The 16,465-nt window shown below is 42.1% G+C and overlaps 1 long non-coding RNA gene across 2 annotated transcripts in view; it reads right to left on the reverse strand.

Moving 5' to 3' along the window:
- Window positions 1-16,465, reverse strand: part of LOC310845900 — a 222,528-nt gene that overhangs the window by 9,361 nt on the left and 196,702 nt on the right. For both annotated transcript variants that reach the window (XR_014565037.1, XR_014565038.1), the window contains one exon: window positions 15,989-16,106. This is a non-coding gene — a long non-coding RNA (uncharacterized lncRNA). The remainder of the gene's footprint in view (window positions 1-15,988; window positions 16,107-16,465) is intronic.

Genomic DNA, 16,465 nt, shown 5'->3' on the forward strand with positions numbered 1-16,465 from the left:
AAAAAATTTAAGATGCAAATTGCATGTCCCAATAGTAAAAAAATAAAATAAAATAAAAAATGGTTATGACACGAACACTTGTAGACTAGTACTTGAATTTGAAGATGAGATATAGTTTAATGTTCCTGTTGTAAAGCATCCATGTCTTCTTCCAAACCTTTGCTGAGCAACTCTCCTGTCAGATTTATTGCATGGGAAATGAACCAAGCAATAAAGAACAGAAGTAGTTAAAGACATTCTATTTGAACCTGGAAACCAGTGTGGAATGGACAATTAATAGCTTCCCCCCCCCCCAGCAGTCACAGTAGCTCTAGTGGTTCTTTCTGTGATATATGTAATGAGACACATGTCAAATCATAGTTCTTGGCCTCCATAGATTTTTAAATCATGCTGTGATGTCCCGTCAGTACTCTGCAGAGTTATTGGTGGTCCTGCTGTTTTCTATCTGGATATCAGACCCATTTTCCCAGCAGTTTCAGATCTACACATCTTATTAAAAACACTGGGGTGTGGGGTTCTTTCCTTCCCTTTTTAAAGCATTTACATTGTGCACAAAACACACACCACAGTCTAAAAAGTTCTGCTAAATTAAATGTTTCCTGTGAGAAAAGGTAGATGAATTAAGCAGCTACGAGAGGCTCTAATTTTATTTTATTTTACATTCTGATGCTCAGTTCATAGATCGAAAAATAAGTCCTGAGATTATAGATACTCTAACTGAAGCACTCTCTCCTAGAGATAAGCTAGCAGCCAACCAGAGTTATGCCTGTCTAGCAATGGGAAATGCCATTAAAAGTATGTATTTCCAAGCTGGGTTTGAAGGTCACATATTGTCAAGCCCTGTAATCGTCAGGCATAGTATTCCAAAGTGAAGTGACTATGACCTGTGAGGAATGGAACGAATGCAAAATATAGCTGTGATTCTCAGGGCTTTGACCTTCCACAGCAGATCAGACTTCAAAAGCAAGGTCCACACACACACAGACACACATACCCACAGAGTGAGGTTCAGAGGTTTAAAATCTTCTAAACGTTGCCTCTTGGAGTTTGCCCCCTGGGCCTGTTCTGAATTTCTTCTGATGTTTTTCAGGGGCTCAAAGATGTGTAAAGTACACTTTGCGATTCCCCAATTTCCAGGAGAAGGTAAATAATTATGGTTCGGAGGATTTCTCTGCTTTTGCTTAATAGAAAAAAGATTTATGAACAAATAAACTGTCACAGAAAGAGCTTTCTTCTGCTTCACTCACCATTTTGCTCAGAACACATCCTAAGCATATTGCTTGCAGGGAAGGGGGACCCTAACATTTAAGTTGATAGAGCAAGTTTCTTCCCTAAAACAAAATGCATGGGGGAAAGAGTGAATTGTTGTGATTCCTTAGTCTGGCTAGTGAATTTTAGCGAAGGGCAAGCTAAGGAATGAACCTGCCAACTAATTCAAAAACCCTGTCAAGAAAGTAAGAATATTTTTTTTAAAAAAAACATTTTAACATCCAGTCCTAATAGAGAAACACAACAATTACTATGTTTATGGCTTCACTATGGCTTATTGTACAAAGACCTAGGTTTGCATTCAATAGCTCTTGCTCGTCTAGAGATAGGCCACCACTGAAAGTATTAAATGCATTTCAGGGACGGCAGTCCAAAATCTGGCCTCTTGCCCTGGTTGAAAAACTAACACAAAGACGTAAGGTAATGAGGGATGAACGCAGGAGAGACAAGTTTGCAGATATGTGGGACCCCGTCTTGCATTAGGTTATTGTGGGCAATTTGTTTGGTTTTTTTATTATATATGTTGTGTTCTCATTTCGTATTTTTATGTAGCGAACCAACCTGTGATCTTTGGGTGAAAATTTAATAAATAAGTAAGTAAAAATAAGTGGCTGGTCAGAGAGGTGTGATACAAAAATTCCCTCTCCAGAATATTTTGTATGGTTGTTTGTTAGATTTATTGCTGAGATGCCTCCTTGACTAAATAGTCCCTGGTGGTGCTTGCAAAGTGGATGTATTTAGTGTGTTTCTGAATTTTCTTTTTTAACAAGTAGTATATTGTTGTGTAAGGGACGCGGGTGGCACTGTGGGTAAAAGCCTCAGCGCCTAGGGCTTGCCGATCGAAAGGTCGGCAGTTCGAATCCCCGCGGCGGGGTGCGCTCCCGCTGCTCGGTCCCAGCGCCTGCCAACATAGCAGTTCGAAAGCACCCCCGGGTGCAAGTAGATAAATAGGGACCGCTTACCAGCGGGAAGGTAAACGGCGTTTCCGTGTGCTGCGCTGGCTCGCCAGATGCAGCTTGTCACGCTGGCCACGTGACCCAGAAGTGTCTCCGGACAGCGCTGGCCCCCGGCCTCTTGAGTGAGATGGGCGCACCAACCCCAGAGTCTGTCAAGACTGGCCCGCACGGGCAGGGGTACCTTTACCTTTACCTATATTGTTGTGTATTGTATTGTTATGGTTATATTAAAGTCCTTTTGCATAATTAGGTATTGTATGCTGAGGGAACCCTATTTAATTCACCTCATTTTAAAGCAGTGCATACTTCGACTGGCCATTTTGCCTCATGAACTTCCTAACTCACAAAACAGTTTACATAAATAAATAAATAACTCCTACTTCATCCAATAGCTTTCCTAGCCTATTGGTCTTTTCATCGTTTAGTAAATTTATTGCACACTGAAGTATATTCGACAGATTCCCCCAGAGACTGTTCATAAAATCTCACTGCTTTGCAACACGATCAATTAACAATCCAGAACTCACGTTTCGCTTTGTCTATGCCCTGGAAATTTTTCACGTGAGGATGACATCTCTAAAGCACATCTGTTTGATAATTTTCTTTTTAAATCCATAGAGAAAATCCACACAGAATAAGAAATAAGGGGAAATAAAATATGCAGTAAATTAGCTTGTAAATAATACAGTAGCTGCTAATTTTTCCCTGTGAGTGTGAAGCAAGGTTATGAGCAGAATCCAACAAATTAAACCTATGGAGATCAATAGACTTTACCTAGGGCAGGGGTGGCTAACCTCCAGCCCACAGGTCACATCTAGCCCCAATAGATTTTTGTCTCTATTCCCCCCTCGCTGTAAGACCCTCCCCTCCAATTAAAAAGTTTTAATCACACCTAATTCTGTTGGGTTGCAGTTGAAAATAGAGCACTAAAACAAAAGGAAGCAAACCCTCAAGACCACACTGAAAGAATGCCTTTATTAACAGTCCCAATGAAAAAGTAAAATGCTCAACACATCAGTGACAACCTTCACTGGTGGCACAAAAGTTTCCCTTTCAAGGCAACATGTCTGACATGCCCCGAGGAAGGCTGTCATCAACCAAAATCCATTGTACACGTTATTTTATAATTATAGCTATTATCAGTGCTATTTTTCTAGAAAAAGAGGTGCAGGATTTCACCATGAACACCTCCCTTGTTCTCTTATAATGGCAACGGTGCCCACCTGAGAGGTGCCAGAACCTCTCTCTCTCTCTCTATATATATAAGCAATGTATGTATGTATGTATGCATGTACCGTATTTTTCCGTCTATAAAGACGCCCCATGTATAAGATGCCCTCTATTGTTGGGGACTCAGATTTAAGAAAATGGGGGGGGGGATAGAGATGTAGCCATGTATAAGACGCCCCTTAATTTTTGACATTACTTTTTAGGGGGGGGAACTTAGTCTTATACATGGAAAAATACGGTATGTTTATTTATTTTTCTGTATTATTTTTGCTTCCTCTTAATATTAGGCCACTTTCTGTTTTTCAATGTGCTTTCAGGAGTTGGCGTTGTTTTTAAATGGGTACATTTATATCCCATATTTATATACCACCTTACTTCCATCATGTGGTTCTCTTTTGCCTAAGACATGACATTTTTTTTGAATGGAAACTCACAGAGACACTGTAAAGGATCTCTACATTGGTTTCCAGCAGGGATGGGGAACCTGTGATTCCCCAGATGTTGCTGGGACTCCAATTGCCACCAGCCCCATCCAGCATAGCTGATGGTCAAGAATTATGGGAGTTGTAGTCCAAAAATGTCTGGAGGGGTTCACTGGTCCCTCACCCATTGTTTCCAGTATACTTCAGCACAATCCTGGAATTCATGCTATTGTGTCTCTGTGTTGAGGTGGTTTCTTTTTGTTTGTTTGCTTGTGAAAGCTCAAAAAATGTCATGGCAGATTGTTTAATGGTCAATTGCATGCAGTACTTTACTGTTTCTGTCCAAGTAGCCTTTAAATTATACATATTGCAGCAAGATGTCTGGAGTTTTTTCTCCTTGTTCATTGAGTATTTCCCTTTTGTGCTGGGTTTCAACAGTGGTATGACTCACTAGGAATTATATATTAGTTGAAGGGGCTTAGACCCCTTTGGAATGTACATTCCAGAATATTACAGACCATAGCAGAATATGAATCTTTCTATGTTGCCTTGTGCCCTTCCTAGCTTTAATTGTGTTGACACTTACAGAGCTAAACTTAAATGTGATAAGAGGAGCACATTCATTCTGCTTCTTCCTCTGTCTTATTCAAATGCATATGAGGACAATTATCTGTTGACAATGCTGATGAATAACAGTGCTCTTTTACTTGACTTGTCACATTGATCACCAGCTACTGATACAATTAATAAAGCATTGCTGTCCGCATAGCATATTAATAATTAGGCTGAATTGGAGACAACAAGACCAATGTATCCAGTGCACTTAATGTTTCATCTTTTACCCCCTGCCAGTTCCCAAGATAAAATAACAATCTCCAACACAGCTCTCCTCCCAGCCTCCAGATCACAATAGGCTCCTGACCTTCTCAGCTAGAGCAAAAGCTGGGCGAACATTTCTTACTGGGTGTGTGTGAAATGCATTTGTCAAATCCAAATGGATGCTTGCAAAAAAAAGAACCGGGCATGGCCAGTGAGATCTATGACTCCTCCCTCCTTTTGAATCACAGGTGGCGATTGGGAGAAATTTGACTGGCTTGCCATTTTAATGTGAAACTACCTAATTTACACTTTCTGAAACAATATGGAAACTGAAACTCAGCTGTCCTTCGAAATCCAGACTTCTGCAAAATTTGCAATGCAGTTCTTTGACCAAGTAATGTGGACAAAAATGCATACAGTGGTACCTCGGGTTACAGACGCTTCAGGTTACATACGCTTCAGGTTACCGACTCCGCTAACCCAGAAATAGTACCTCGGGTTAAGAACTTTGCTTCAGGATGAGAACAGAAATTGTGCTCCGGCGGTGCGGCGGCAGCGGGAGGCCCCATTAGCTAAAGTGGTGCTTCAGGTTAAGAACAGTTTCAGGTTAAGAACGGACTTCCGGAACAAATTAAATACTTAACCTGAGGTACCCGAGTGGTACCCGAGGTACCCAAGGTACCACTGTATATTATTGAAAAGTGTTGATGAAAATGCATACGTTACTAAACAAAATACAGTGCTACCTCGGGTTACAGATGCTTCAGGTTACAGACTCCGCTAACCCAGAAATAGTACCTCGGGTTAAGAACTTTGCTTCAGGATCAGAACAGAAATCGTGTGGCGGCGGCGGGAGACCCCATTAGCTAAAGTGGTACCTCAGGTTAAGAACAGTTTCAGGTTAAGAACTGACCTCCAGAATGAAATAAGTTCTTAACCAGAGGTACCAGAGGTAAGTTCTTAACCAGAGGTAAGTTCTTAACCAGAGGTATAGCAGAGTCATAGTACTGTAGAGCTGGAAGGGGTCACAAGGGTCATCTAGTCCAAACCCTTACGATGCAGAAAATTATTTTGCCCAAGGTAGGGCTCAAACCCATGACCCTGAGATTGAGAGTCTCATGCTCTACTGACTAAGCTATACCAGCATACAGAACTCCATTGCATTAGGGGAAATGTGCATGAAATTGCTGGTGAATTTCCATAAAGATTTATTTATTTTTAATGTGAAATGATTCAGATTTGGAGAACAGCTTAAGACTGGGGAAGTGATTCTTTTATAAAAACAAACCAAAATTTTATTAAATATTTTTCGTAAGATAAAAGAAACTAATCTAAATAAAGACAAAAACAGAGAAAGAAACTGAAATAGATAGATTCGCTCAGTCCCAAGTCCACAGACCCCTGTGTAATATCATTAACTGCTTTTGAAAGTTCCCTCCATTTCAAAAGCCGTTTGCTATTGGCTTAGAGAACTGTTGTCCAAGACATACAAACCCAAAGACCTCCTAGGGCACATGGAACTGATTAAGCCTATATTTTCCTCATCCTTTCCTCTTGCTCTTCCTGTTTTTCATTCATACAGGATAAGATTTCATTACCAGTTCGATCAATTCAATCAGGGATTGTTAAGATGAAAATGTCTTTCTGATTTTACAGGAATGTTTCTTAGTGTTAATAAAAACATCAAGTTATAAACCGCCTCACCTGTGTGACAGACCAAAGACTGAATTGAACTCACTCTGTGATTACAACTAAAAACCTGGATATTCACAGCAAACTTGAAATCCTATTAAATGAATTAAATGACATGGCAGGAAAGAAAATGTGAGCTTTCAGACAATGCGTGTCATTGGCAATGGGTTTGTATGCCTTGTGGCTTTATTCATTTGTTTGAATTGTGTCTATATTGTCTTTCCCAAATCCAAGATTGTTCATATACTGCGTATGTGCAATTAGTGAGCTCCCTCCCCCCTCCTTTTAGAAAGAAAAGTGCCAGTACTCACCATGAAGCTGTTAAAGCAAGCGCCACACTTTTAACATTTGAAAAAGGAAAGGTGCCTTGAGTAGCCCTAGGGAAAAAAGCACTTTGTGCAATAAAAGAATATACAGTGGTACCTCGGGTTAAGTACTTAATTCGTTCCAGAGGTCCGTACTTAACCTGAAACTGTTCTTAACCTGAAGCACCACTTTAGCTAATGGGGCCTCCTGCTGCCGCTGCGCTGCCGGAGCATGATTTCTGTTCTCATCCTGAAGCAAAGTTCTTAACTTGAAGTACTATTTCTAGGTTAGGGGAGTGTGTAACCTGAAGCGTATGTAACCTGAAGCGTATGTAACCCGAGGTACCACTGTAATGGTATCCAAGACAGTAACCAATGTAAAATGCTGTCGTTGAACATCAGATCAGCAGCCCCCCCCCCCCTCACAAAAAGAAGTGATTCAAGATTACTTTCCCATTGAGTAAAGAGGGTAGTCATTATGAATTGTGGTGCTAAGAGCCATCAGTATGCTGATGACACTCAGCTCCATTTTTCCATAGGATCTGAATCAGAAGTCATGGTAGTCCTGAACTGGTGCCTGCATGCAGTGATAGGATAGATGAGGCTGATCTTGTATCCTGGCAAGATTGAAGCACTGTGGGCGAGTGTCCAGAAACCCTGTTCTGGACAGCATTGCGCTCCCCCTGAAGGAGCAGGTTTGGGGTGCTTGTGGATCTAGCCCTGTCCCTGGAGGCCCAGGGAGCTAAAACGACCTTTTACTAGTTTCCACAGGTACAACAGCTAGGGCTGTTCTTAGACCAGACAATCTTGAGCACAGTAGTTCAGGAATTGGTGACTTCAAGGTTGGATCACTGCAATGCACTCAATGTGGGGCTTCCCTTGTGCTTGACCCAGAAGCTGCAGTTAGTGCAGAATGCTGCAGTATTGTCGCTGGCAGGAAGGAGACCTGATCAGCATACAACACCTCTGTTCAGACCAAGTTCAAGGTGCTACTATTAGTAAATAAAACCCTTAATGGCTTGAGACCAGTTTACTTGCCTTATCCCATGTATAGTTGTTTATCCACTTCAAATCTATGGAACTGGCACTGTTACAGCTGCCACATAATACTTGTTCTGGTCTAGTGGTGCAGCACATTTTTCATACCCCCTGCAGTGGTGGCTGCTGGGCTCTGTTCTCCTAAGTTGCCCTACAGGTCAAACATTAATTAAGAGTTCTATCTCTGCATCATAGGCTTGTTCTCTCCCAACATATTAACTGCATTGATTTCACCCTGTAATTGATTTCAAATGTAGAAACCTTTACATTTTTGTTGTGAAACAACATAGTTACCTTGTTCTGATCACATCTGTTCTTACATTCGCCTTACAAATTAGTCATCGCAATAATCATCCAACTCTTCCTCAGTGAAATGTCAACTCTTCTCTGAACTTAATGTCTGGTTTCCAGATTTTTGGAGTTTGCATATATCAGTGCGTGAGAGCCGATTTTTCAAGCAGACACATTTTTGGCAGCTCACACTTTGTGGCTCAACTGCAAGCTAGCTTCTACCTGGGAGCATGATATGCTTAAGCATAGTTCCCCAATGCCAGAAAACCTTAATGCACTTGCCCCCATACTTTATTTGCTTTTACATACATTAAGGTTTTCTGGCATTGGGAAACTATGCTTAAGCATATCATGCTCCCAGGTAGAAGCTACTCTTCTGGAGGTTTAAATATATGATTTGGGGCAGCCCAAAGCTAAGGTTGGGGTGCACACCTTCAACTCAGTTCTTCATTCATTTATACATGTTTGGGCTGTTATCAGTATGCTCAGCAGTGTTTGCTGCCCAACTAAAATACTGTGATGTCAGATGTGACGCTGTGGCAACTCAGAGACGACTCTGTACTGGAATTGTGAGTGACCACACAAAAGACTCTGGGCAGTCTGCAAGGGATGTGTGCTAGGAGAATGGAACTTTCCCCTTCTTTCTTCTCCCCTGTAGACTTCTGTGCACCCACGAGATTGGCTCCAGGGGGTTCTCTCAGTTTATATTCTTCCAAATATTAAATTCAGTGCTCCACATTTTGCAGCAATTTTTGAATTTTTAAATCATCATGAAAATTATTCAACATTTTAGAGAGCATGAGACTCTTAATCTTAGGGTCATGGGTTTGAGTCTCATGTTGGGCAAAATATTCCTGCATTTCAGAGGGTCGGACTAGATGACCCTCATGGTCCTTTCCAGCTCTACAATTCTGTGATTCTATAACTCACGTACACATGTTTGCAAGCAATTTCACATTCAGCATTATTCATCACATCTGGTCAGAATGTTGATCCTGGATCACAAATTAATTGAAACTGATTAACAGGAGGTTCAAGACAAACACAAAGAAACATTTCTTAATGCAAAGCATAATTATGGGATTCATTGTTACCAGGAGGTGCTGTTACTGGCTCTAAAAAAGACTCACTAAATTCATGGATGACATATCTGCTAATTGCAAAATTAACCGTAAGAGCAAGAAAAACAGACCCTCCATTTCCAAAGGCAGTCTAACTTGGAGAACGATAGAGAAATATAGGAAGCTACCTTAGACCAAAGGATGCCATTGGTCCATATAGATCAGTACTGTTGATACTTAATGGCAATTCTTCCACCTGGGATGGGACCTGGGACTTTTGGCATGCAAACAGATTCTCTACCACTGAGCTATGACCCTTGCACAGATGCTGAGGGCAAACAGCAGAGAATGGCTCTCTCCATTATGCACTATAATCATTTTAATAATATTATTTAATAATATTATAATGTTATCATTTATACCCTGCCCATCTGGCTGGGCTTCCCCAACCACTCTGGGCAGCTCCCAACCAACTATTTGTTGGTTTCCCAGGTTCACCCATATGACCAAAGGGAGTGATAGAAAGGGGGGTTCTTTGGCCTGACTCAGCAAGGTAATTCCAATGCCAAGTACAATTTCTTCCAAAAAGCTGTAAAGGCTTTCTGTTTTATTGCCATGTGCTTCTATTGCTGCATGTTTGAATTTGTACAAACGTCAAAATATTGCTCATTGGCTACTAAAATGCATCCATTTGTCATTTTCCTTAATGAATGTTTCAAAAGCTACTTAAGATATCTTTAAATTCTTTTGTATAGCAGTCCATTAGCTAAGATGTTGCACAGCAGGCAGCAAATGGAACATTTCTGAGGACAGTTGACAGGTATGCATCTTTGAAATGGTTTGCCACACAGCAATATCACCGGGCAGAATGCAATTCAGAAACGGAGAGATGATGTGGAGTGGAGAGTTTTCAGCGACTGACAGCTTTGGAAAAGCTCTGCAGCTGGCTGCGTCCCACTGTGCAAGGGGCAGCTTCTAACATGTGACAGATCACACAAGATGGAAAGCATGCAGTGAATCAGCAGAGCCCTTGATGAAATCCCACACAGCGTAATGCTGCAGTGGGAAACCTCTGGATGACAAGTCCCATTATCCCTCCTTGTTGGCCATGCTGGCTAGGGCTGATGGAAGCTGGAGAAGGCCAGAGGTTTGCGCTCTCCTCTTTCACCCTCATTAAAAGGTTCTTTAATTCCTCCTCACTTTCTGCCATCAAGGTTGTGTCATCTGCATATCTGAGGTTGTTGATATTTCTTCCGGCAATTTTAATTCCGGCTAGGGATTCATCCAGCCCCGCCTTTCGCATGATGAATTTTGCATATAAGTTAAATAAGCAGGGAGACAAAATACAGCCTTGTCGTACTCCTTTCCCAATTTTGAACCAATCAGTTGTTCCATATCCAGTTCTAACTGTAGCTTCTTGTCCCACATAGAGATTTCTCAGGAGACAGATGAGGTGATCTGGCACTCCCATTTCTTTAAGAACTTGCCATAGTTTGCCGTGGTCGACACAGTCAAAGGCTTTTGCGTAGTCAATGAAGCAGAAGTAGATGTCTTTCTGGAACTCTCTAGCTTTCTCCATAATCCAGCGCATGTTTGCAATTTGGTCTCTGGTTCCTCTGCCTCTTCTAAATCCAGCTTGCACTTCTGGGAGTTCTCGGTCCACATACTGCTTGAGCCTTCCTTGTAGAATTTTAAGCATAACCTTGCTAGCGTGTGAAATGAGTGCAATTGTGCGGTAGTTGGAGCATTCTTTGGCACTGCCCTTCTTTGGGATTGGGATGTAGACTAATCTTCTCCAATCTTCTGGCCACTGCTGAGTTTTCCAAACTTGCTGGCATATTGAGTGTAGCACCTTAACAGCATCATCTTTTAAAATTTTAAATAGTTCAGCTGGAATACCATCACTTCCACTGGCCTTGTTGTTTACAGTGCTTTCTAAGGCCCATTTGACTTCACTTTCCAGGATGTCTGGCTCAAGGTCAGCAACCACACTACCTGGGGTATACGAGACATCCATTTCTTTCTGGTATAATTCCTCTGTGTATTCTTGCCACCTCTTCCTGATGTCTTCTGCTTCTGTTAGGTCCTTTCCACTTTTGTCCTTTATTATGGAAATCTTTGTACGAAATGTTCCTTTCATATCTCCAATTTTCTTGAACAGATCTCTGGTGTTTGAAGACCAGTGACTAAAGGAGATTAACTGCTTCAAGAGAAGTAACTGTGATCTGCTTGGAGGGATTCACGTTTGCTATAGGTCAAACAGAAAATACCCCTGACCTCTTTTCCTTCCTAAGTGGTGTTTGTGTGTGGACCTCTTTGTGGAGAACACCTGGATAAATGCATTGGAATTCTTATGGGCAGGTGAAGACTATTGCTCATTTGTAGGAGCACAGATCAGCTTTGCATGTGGCAAGTTGCCCATCTAGGGTTGCAGTTTGCTAAGAGAAGCTCCTGAGAGGACACTGGTATCTTTAAGAGTTGAATAGAAAGGGGGGGGTGATTCCATCAGTTGCAATGGGGTTCCCCATTGCTGTGGGGAAAGCTGCACCTGGTACAGTTCTACATTCTGTGAAATTGCAGGAGCTTTCTCCACGTCTGCACAACATATGTGAACGAAGGGGTTGAAGAGGCATGGAAGGTGCTGCTGAAGGTGACCCTCGGCATTCTTTTACCTGTGCACATGGACCATGGTACTGACACAAGGTCACAGTCCATCCTTTCTATGGTATTATGGAAGTCTAATTTTGGAATAGATTTGGTGATTTTGTCAACAGCTTTTCTGAGCTTTGGGAACAGGGAGCTCCAGGGGTTTTCTTCCCTTTTGTAATGTTTCTTTTCAACTCCTCACTGCCTCCACCCCCATCCCAGATCAGATCAGGATTTCCATGGGTTCCTAGAGGTAACAGTCAAAGATGCTCTGGGCTTTCTGATGGAAAAGCAGCACCAGGTTTTAATCTGAACTCTTCCCTTTGCATTACAAGGACCCACAGTTCTGCCACAAGGGTGATTTCACTATGAGAGTTTTAATTATGTGTTAGTTTGTCTTTGGTTTCAAGGGCATGTTTAACTTACCTCCAGGCTAACACAGTGGGATATCTTATTAGTCTATTTACATTCCACTGATATAAAACTGACATGGTGGTAGTAATGTGGATTTGGGAAGCCTTCAGTCACAAATCACATTTCAGTTCCATCAAAAGGGTTATTAAAGGATCCTTGACTTTCAGTCATGGAGTGGAAGCTCATGAATGTGGCCTGATTCTTTCCTGTTTTTGTCTCTCTCGTTCATCGGTGCCTCATAGCATGTCAACAATTACCTAACAAGTCACAGTTTATTGGTCATAGGGAACTCAACTTTACTGAGACAGGTTGTTAGCCTATCTTACTGAGTATTGTCCACATCAGGCTGTGCTGGCTGGGACTGATGGGTCCAAAATATCAGGAGGGTGCCAAAGTGGTGAAAGCTCATCTGCATTGACTGGCATCATTTCTCTAAGGCCATGATGTAAAACCTTCTTCCCTGACCATGCTAGTCCAGGAATTCGATTCAAGTCACTTTTGGTGAGACTTGGCTTCCTTTCTTTTCCTTTATAAACAAGATGGAAAATACTTTTATTCCACCCTCAGTACAAGAGTCTCTATACAGACAATAGCTGAACTGAGAATGCATAAATAAACCTATTGATTGTGTGGTATGTACTGCATATGAAACTTTATAAGACTGTACCACTAGACAAGCTACTGGTGTTGTATGTTGCTCTTGTATGTAAATGAAAATAATTTTTTTGGGGGGGGGCTCTCTAGGATTTCCCAACCCTATCTGAGAATGCCACCAATTGAGCTGCTTGTACATGCAAAAACATAGTTTTAATAGTTACATTCAGATGTTCATTCATACCATCGTAAACCATGGTTTCTGAAGTCATGGAGGAACACTGTGGATGTGTGTTCCTCCCTTGCTCCTCCCCCCCAGGTGCACTGGTTTCAGCTGATAGATCTTGCCTTTTGTTAAGCCACAGTTTCCCATGGCATGCCCAGGTGCTGTGAACCCACAACCCCAATGAAAGGTGGACCAGATTCAAATCCCCTGGTTTGCATGAGAGGTTGTTTTGTCTCCCACCAGCCAGAAGTTCGGCAGGAGGAATTTAATGTCAGTGGCAGTGGAGCTGGCGTCATGAAAAAGGTAAGCGGAATTATAGCCAAACCACGAAATTCTGGGTTAATGCTGGTTAACAACCCAGGATAATAAGCCATGTTCTGATCGAACAAGATCATTCACGTAGCACTAAATTTATGGTTTAGTGCTTACATTCAAGCGGGACGCAACGTGTTTGTCACAGAACTCAGTTCTCACTTGCTTTCACTTCCTTGCCAGGTGGTAGTTATGCATGAGAGGTTATCAAGTTACTCAAACTGGTTTCTCAATAAGAAAAACAAATACAGATTCACAACACCCAAATGGACAATCTATTTCTGTAGCACCAGCTTTGGGAATTCATGCATCTGATAAAAAATACATCTTTTCCTGAGTCCCAAACTGTTGTCTATAGCTAGGTTTGTTACACATTGGTATACATTTTAGCTATGACAACCTTTCTATAAAACATAAATGCCTCTGCCCCTACTCATCCATGTGTTTTTCCCAGCTCTCCTGCGTAACCCTCATCAACTGTCTAACTCTCCTAACCATCAGTTTAAATCATCATATGACCTTATGTCCTTTACTTTAGTTCTGCTTCAATTCTCCAAGTGCTCTCACTTCTGTAGCCAAAACAGAAACCACCCAACCCACACACTCTAGCCCATTGGGACTCAACATGCTTAATAGCACAGAATGCTGAGAGGAAACTGGGTGGGGCAGGGGGATGGAGTGGCTGAGAAAGGAAGATAGAAGAGGAGGCATATGGATATAAAAAGGTTAGACAGAACCATCTCATTGTCTGGATAGGACATTTCCTGGTTCACTATTTTATGCCCCAAGAAACAGAAGTAAGAGCTGCCCATATAAATCAATAGACAAATCCATTTTGCTAATGTAGCTAGCATTGGGCATAAGTATGTCCATCCCAACCCAACACATTAAAAAACAACAACAACAAGACAGACCAATCAGAGCTAAGAATGCTCAGTGGGTACAGAATGATGATTGACTGTTGGGAGGGGGCAGAAAACTGGGGTATGGGGCAGATGGAATGGAGTAGCTGGAATCCTGAAAGCTCTTGTTGATCTTAGCCCATTTCTATATGCCAGTCACAAACTCAGGTGCTCTTTTTATGACAATGATACAGCCCAAATGAGGCTATTGAGAAACAAAAGGGGGATATCAGTGTGTTAAAGTAGGGGTGGGGAACCTCTGGCCCACAGGCCAACATTGGTCCCAGCTCAGCTGATGAGGCCATTTCCCCTAAGCCATGCCCACCATCAGGTGTGGGTCAGGTAGAGACATGGATCCTAAGGAACAAAATGGTATGTGCCCAGTTGCTCCCTGCAATTGAGATGTTCTGTCAGTGGCAATCAGCTGACTGGTAGAATCAGCTGTGTGACAGAGCTCCCAGTCAGGTTTCTGTAAAGGCAAATAAGCTGATTGGGGCTTTTGAGAGCCATTTTAGAAAGCAGCTAATAAGGACACAAATCACACTCCATGTGGGAGGGGCATTCCATAGTGGAAGGGGCAACGACTGAAAAGGCTCTGTCTTTTCTCCCCACCAATTTGATGGAATTGACCAGTGGGCCCCCTGTGGATAATCTTAAGGGCCAGGCAATCTCATGCAGGTGCAGGCAGTCCTTCAAATTGCCTGGTCCCAAGTTAGTTAGCTCTATACTGTAAAGATAAAACCAGCACTTTAAACTGGGTCTGGAAATTCCCTGACAACCAGTGCAGCTGGTCCAGAATAGGTCTTATATTCAAAGTAACTGAAAGTTTCCCATGAGCTTTACACACAGCTACACAACATATTTTTGCTTGACTCTGCACCAGGTGAGAGTCACCAAGTAATGGAAATGTATAGTAGGGAATACTTCATCTTCACCAGCAGTTTTCAATATGAAATGAAAATATATAGGAAGCAGTCTGTGCTCCACTGATCAAATGGATCTGCAAAGCTCTGGTATCCCCCTTAGGCCAACTCTGCAAGACTTCTGAATTGTGCCTGGGAGGAAGGAGCTATCCGTTTCAGTGTTTACACAATTATTTGTTTTATTTGGGCCCCATGAGAGTTTATTTACAGGTATGCAAGCCACCTTTTATTCTTCATCCGGAGAGCACTGTGTTGTAGTGTGCAATGCAGTAGGAATTTTTCATGTCTCCCTGACAGAGGCACCAATACTCCGAGGCAAGAACAGAAGATTCAGAGCCAGCATTATCAGATTTCACACTCAAGCCCAGGAAGTCATGGAAAGTCCAATGACAGTGCCGGGGAAATTCCCACCAATTATAAAACAGACTGAACTAAAGGAGGCCTCAGGGGAACATTTCTTGGAAACAAGAATAAAACAAGGATCAGGTACATGTCCTTATGTGATCTTTCCAGTATTATCGGTTTTGGGAAATGGCAGAATTCAGGGGTCTCAATGCCTGCACAGGCAAAGCAGGGGACTTCCAGATTCCAGTATCTTCAAACAGCCAATAATAAGAGGAATAGACAGTTTCAGGAGCTATCACAAGCTTAACTATCTGAAGGCACACAAGCTGGATCTCTAGTAGAAACAAGACATATTGATGTGGGGATAAAGGCTGGAGATATCATACCAGCAGGTGCAATATGATAAAGAGTCCTTTCCAATGGAAGCAAGGGTTTGGCCACCCCACCATACCAGCAATTGATCCATCATCAAAAAGATGCAGAGTAAACCACGCCAGATCTTTAAGATAGACAAGCAGGAGCTATTTCTGCTCTCTTACATACCTTAGCTTTCTGAGCCAGTCTTTGGCATCACCATGGTCCAGGTAGACAGCCAGTACTGTGAAAGATGGTGAGGGAGTGACGAGTCTGCAATGAGGGATCAGCAGAGATGTTTCAAACCCTAAGAAGGAATAGAACCAATAATGATTCTTAGAATGGAGTCCACAAAGATGCAGGTTTTGTGTGCACAGGCGAATGTTCTAATAAATAGACAGTGGGACATTTTAAAGAGCAAGAACCCAATTAGAAATGTTAGGTCAGAGGGATCTGCATTCAGATCTCCACCCAGCCACAAAATGTTCTGGGTGATAATGCAGTTAGTCACCAATTCTTATCACAAAACAGCTTGCAGAAGTGGTGTTCACACATTACACCTGAGTACCTGTATAGTTAAGCTGTACATATAATGTTCAGCAAGTGTATAGTCTGTTGAACACAATAGCTAGGCTGAACAAATCTAGAGGCATACACTCTTTACAC

This window comes from Podarcis gaigeae (genome assembly GCF_964106915.1).
Source record: "Podarcis gaigeae genome assembly, chromosome: 5".
Lineage (NCBI taxonomy): Eukaryota > Metazoa > Chordata > Lepidosauria > Squamata > Lacertidae > Podarcis > Podarcis gaigeae.